We start from the raw sequence: 5,224 nt of genomic DNA, 5'->3' as shown, positions 1-5,224 counted from the left end.
GGATCTAGCACCCTCTTCTGGCCTTTGCAGGCACTAGGCATACAGGCAGTACACACACACACACACAAGCAAAATACTCACACACATTCAAAATAAACACTTTGTAAAATGTAAAACGTCTTCTTTTTTTTTTCTTTTCTTTCTTTCTTTTCTTTCTTTTTTTTTTTTTGGAGACAGGGTTTCTCTGTATAGCCCTGGCTATCCTGGAACTCACTCTTAAACTCAGAAATCCACCTGCCTCTGCCTCCCAAGTGCTGGGATCAAAGGTGTGCACCACCAAGCCCAGCTGTAAAACTTCTTATTGCAGGACTAGAGAAGATGGCTCATAGATAAGGACACTTGCTGCCAAGCGTGACAAATCACGTTTGATTCCTGGAGCACACATGGTGGAAGAAGAGAACCAACTCTTGCTAGCTAACCTTCAATCCCAGCATGCTAGGCTGTGGCATGCATGCTCCCATGACCTACACATAAGTATACCATGTTTTATAATTTATTTATCTTACGTGTATGGGTGTTTTGCCTGCATATATGTCTGTACAATAGGTGTATGTCTGGTGCTTGTAGAGGTCAGGAGAATCCCTTGAAACTGGAGTTACCATATATGGTTGTGAACCGCTATGTGGGTGCTGGAAATAGAACCTGGGCCCTCTGTAAGAGCAACAAGTACTCTCAACAAATGAGCCATCTCTCCCACCCCAGTGTGATATTTTTAATTAAAAAAAGTGATTACCCTATAATGGAAAGAACTTAAAATTAATAAACTCTCCAAATGACAGAACTCTTACAGCACTGCTATTTTTAATTTACTGGGTGGTTTGAAGCTGTACTGCAGAAAGCTGACGACACCCAGCTTTTGCATACACGCACAGTGAGTCTTGTCATAAAAGGTAAAATAGATGATGAGAAAAACCATGTGGGAAGAAAGAGTGATTTAAAAACCAGTAACTCGCCGGGAATGGTGGCGCACGCCTTTAATCCCAGCACTCGGGAGGCAGAGGCAGGCGGATTTCTGAGTTCGAGGCCAGCTTGGTCTACAAAGTGAGTTCCAGGACAGCCAGGGCTACACTGAGAAACCCTGTCTCGAAAAAACAAAATAAAAATGAAAAACAAAAAACAAACAAACAAACAAACAAACAAAAACCAGTAACTCACGCTTGTAGGCTTGTGGGGTTGTGGAGGACTTTCTATACTTCAGCGCATGACACAGTCTTCTATAGGAGATGGGCCATGCTAAACAGCCGTCCCTCTCCATAAACTTATGCTTAATTAGGGAAACACACAAAAGCCAGATCTACAGAGGCCCGGGAGGCCAGGAGGGGCTTCATGGGTGAAAATAAACTTGAGGCAGAATATGAATGACAAAGAGATTTGTATAGAGATGAAGGAAACAGAAGATTCCAGGGAGGACAAAAGCTGGGGGGGGGGGGGGAGGAGTCAGAGAGTAAGAACTAGTATTATTTATTTTTGTCTTAATAAAGGCTAATACTTGCCTTAGGAAAGAAATATGAGATAAAGCTTAATATATAGAGTAGGACTACTGTGTTGGATACTATGGAAAAAAGACAGGGTATGAACGGAAGTGGGGGGTGGTGGTGACTAAGTACTGTTTAATTTAAAGCTTTTAGCACACTGCGATCAAAAGGAAACCAAGAAAATGTCTTAAATGGCCTCCCCAGGATTTACAAATATTCTGATGTGCTGGGTCACAGGTGACCTTGGGTGAGAGTTTTGCTCAGTGAGGTAGCTAGGTGGAGAGAGAAGACCCATGGCTCAGGTCTCTCGGAACCCGCCAGCATCATAGGACCGGAGGGAGGAGGACACCATAGCGTGGCTGCCGTTCTCCTGCATGGCGTTTGAAATCTGCACTGACAAGAGGAGCTGGGTAATTTTGCTCAGTTACGTATTGAATTCTCTTCTCTGTGGTACAAGATCCCCTTGAAGCGTGACAGCTGCAATGACTTCCAGATGTTTGCCTCCTGTCTTCTAGCAGACTGGGGTGGATGTGGTAAACTCCGCGATGGAAACCAAAAACCCAGCCAGATGTACCATGTCAATGTCAGCAACGCACACATCTGGCTTCAATACCGGCAGCGATAACCAGAACAAATGGCTGTTATTCCCGATGTATTCAACTTGTCAGCGGTCCCGCTAAAGGGCAGTGGGGGCAGGGAAATGACCAATGTGGATGTAGGCTAGGAAGGGATGCTGGCCAGCACCTCTAGGGGGCTAAGCCAAGCAGTCCCAGCCCTGGCAGGAAGGCTGTGGACCAGCCAAGCTCTCTCTTACAGGGCCCCATAGAGGCTTCTGGAGGCCTCCAGGAAGCTAGTTGCACTGTACCGGCTCTTGCTGTCTTGTGGGAGCTGCCTGGCATGAGACCCCTCTTGCCTCAGCCAGCATCAGCTAAGGAGACCCTGCCCCTGGGGAAACCCTTCTTCTGCAGAACTCCTCCCTCCCTTGGATGAGACCCCTTCCCTAAGGAGACTTCTTTCCTGGGGAGACCTCCTCTGAGGAGACAATTCCTCCCACAAGGAGAGCCTTACTCTGAGGAAACTCTCAGAGAATATCCCTCCTCAGAAGAGTTCCTCCCCTCAGAAGACCCCTTCCCTCAAGGAGACCAGGGTGAGGCTCGGAACTGTGGGCAGTGTCTGCCGATTCTGGCTCCTGGACAGCCTAAGGCTGCAATGACTCTTTCCTAGTAGAATACTTGCTTTAGGAGGAATGGAGGTTGGGGTGGGGAGTGGGGTTGTGTGGGTGTGGGTGTGGGTGTGGGTGTGGGTAGGCCTGGAAGACATCCATGGTGTTTAAAAGCATCCAGTAGAGGTCCAACTGGGCCTCAGGCCTCGGCTTCAGTCAGGCCTCAGTGACTCAGCAATAGGGAGGTACACATGGAAGGGTCCCTTAGCACACAAAGATTGCCTAGAGCTGCAGAGAGCGGGCCATGGCCAAGCACAGGATTTGAAGTTTGTTGGTCACCTCAAAGGCCCTTCTGTCAAAAACGTTGCTTTACTTAACAGAGTCCTCCAGGCCCCCTTCTCTTTCTCCATTTTATTTATCTCCATGGCTCAGTTGGGAAATTCAACCCAAGGCCTCTTCCCTTCACAGGTTCACAAACATTAGTCCTCATAGCGACAGCTGTTATTTGGACTTTAATATCTTCTAAGTGAAAATGATCAGAGACGTAAAGGTTCTGAAAACAAGAGGAGAACGAGAACTCAGAAAAGAAGGATGGCATCTGTCCTGGTGTCACAGTTAGGGTCACTATTGCTGCGGTGAAACACCACGATCAAAAGCAACTTGGAGAGGGAAGGGCCTCTTCTACTTACACTTCCAGTTGACAGTGTGTCACCCAAGGAAGTCGGGACTAGAACTCAAACAGGGCAGGAGTCCAGAGGCAGGAGCTGATGCAGAGACCAGGCAGGGGTGCTATGTACTGGCTTGTTCCCCGTGGCTTGCTCAACCTACTTTCTTGTAGAACCCACGACCACCAGCCTAGGAATGGTGCCACCCACAATGGGCTGGGCCCTCCCACGTCAATTGCTAATTAAGAAAATGTCCTACAGGTTTGCCTACAGCCCCATCTTAGGGAGGCGTTTCCTCAGTTGAGGGTCCCTCCTCAGATGACTCTAGCGTATGTCAAGTTGATGTAAAACAAGCCAGCACACCTGGTTAGTTTGTTGTCAACCTCACCTAATTTAGGGTCACCTGGGAAGAGAGAACCTCCCAAGGTGCAGTGCCCCCATCAGACTGGCATGTGGCCTTGTCTGTGAGAGGTTGCCTTGACTGGTGACTGACGCGGAGTGGTCCAGCCTCTGTGTCAGTTCTAGCTCTATCTCTAGGCAGGCAGGTCTGGGCTGTCTGAGACAGCTAAGCTGAACGTGAGCCAGAGAGAGTAAACAGCCTTCCTCCATGGTTCCTGCCTTGAGTCCCTGCCCTGATTTCCCTTAATGTGATCTGGAAGAACAAGCCCTTTTCTCCCACAAGCTGCTTCTGGTCAGGGTGTTTGTTATAGCAACAGAGATCAAACGAGGAGAGCAATCATCTCCTGCGTCTGCTTGTCCACAGCACCAGGGGAAGAGCTGGCACTGCGGTGTCTATTGTCTGTGTGCAGCTGTTCTTCCCTAGTTGTAGCATCTCCTGCAATCGCAGCACACACTGTCCACTTGAAATTGCCTCTAATGTAGCTCCCAGAGACTTGGATTTAGGACTTGAGTCTGCTAAGGAGCCTGGAGGTGTGTGTGGGGAGTATTTCTTGATTCCACCACTATGAACTGGAGGAATTCTTTTTACTTCGTAGGGCTCTCTGATGCAACTGAGAGAATATTTAGAAAGATACATAAGAGCATAGGGGTAGAGTTTGAGTCCACAGAAACGAACTATGTAATTTTGCTATATATTTCATTTTTTGAAAAAAAAAAAAACTAGCTCAGGAAAATGGAAAATGAAGTCCAGCTCTGGAAAGTACAGTGGATTATTCATATGTATGTATTGTGGTGTTGTTTGCAAAAGAGAAAACCAAGGCTCATGGAAAGCAAATGCCTTGACCAAGACCACATAATAGATAACTGTCTGTTCTCAGTGAGTCTCGCATTACATGTAGGGCTGAAGCCAGTCACCTCAGCATGACTTTGCTGCCTCTTCAACCTTTTGCCTTTGTTACGGTTCTGTGGGTTTTTATTTGTTTGGATTTGTTGGTTTATTTATTTATTTTTTTAGAGAAACTCCCATTCTGGAGCCCAGGCTGGGCTGGAACTCACTGTCTACCTTTGGTGTTAAAGTCACAGTTTTTTTCTACTGCTGCCTTGGTCACTGAGGAGAGAGGCTCATGTTAGAAATGTGGATCAAACCTCTCTACAAGTCAGACATAGGGGTATACATCTGTAATCCAGGCACTTGGGAGGTTGAGGCAGGAGCATTATGAGTTTTAAACAAGCCTGGGATCCATCAAAGAGAATCGGGAACAGACAGAAAGAAACAGACAGAGACAGAGAGAGACAGACAGAGAGACAGAGAAACAGAGAGAGACAGGCAGAGAGACAGAGACAGAAACAGAGGAGAGAGAGAGAGAGAGAGAGAGAGAGAGAGAACACCACTGAGGTGTTCATTCAGTCCTGCTGTGTCCCCTCCACAGGACTTCCATGAAACCATTGTTCTCTTCTTAGGCCTGAAGCCCGGGACAAGCGTTCAAGAGAGATGTCTCTGTCTCATTCAATCTTTTCCTTCT

General features: G+C 47.3%; 1 annotated feature.

Annotated features, from left to right (window-relative positions):
* Positions 1,189-2,835: an enhancer, noted in NCBI's record as "VISTA enhancer mm610". NCBI's record gives its function as "enhancer in: limb[3/5] | branchial arch[3/5] | facial mesenchyme[4/5] | other[4/5]" and the evidence as "EXISTENCE:transgenic organism evidence [ECO:0001131][PMID:17130149]".

Source organism: Mus musculus, chromosome 8 (assembly GCF_000001635.26).
Source record: "Mus musculus strain C57BL/6J chromosome 8, GRCm38.p6 C57BL/6J".
NCBI classification, from domain to species: domain Eukaryota; kingdom Metazoa; phylum Chordata; class Mammalia; order Rodentia; family Muridae; genus Mus; species Mus musculus.
This window is presented reverse-complemented; position numbering and strand designations above follow the sequence as displayed.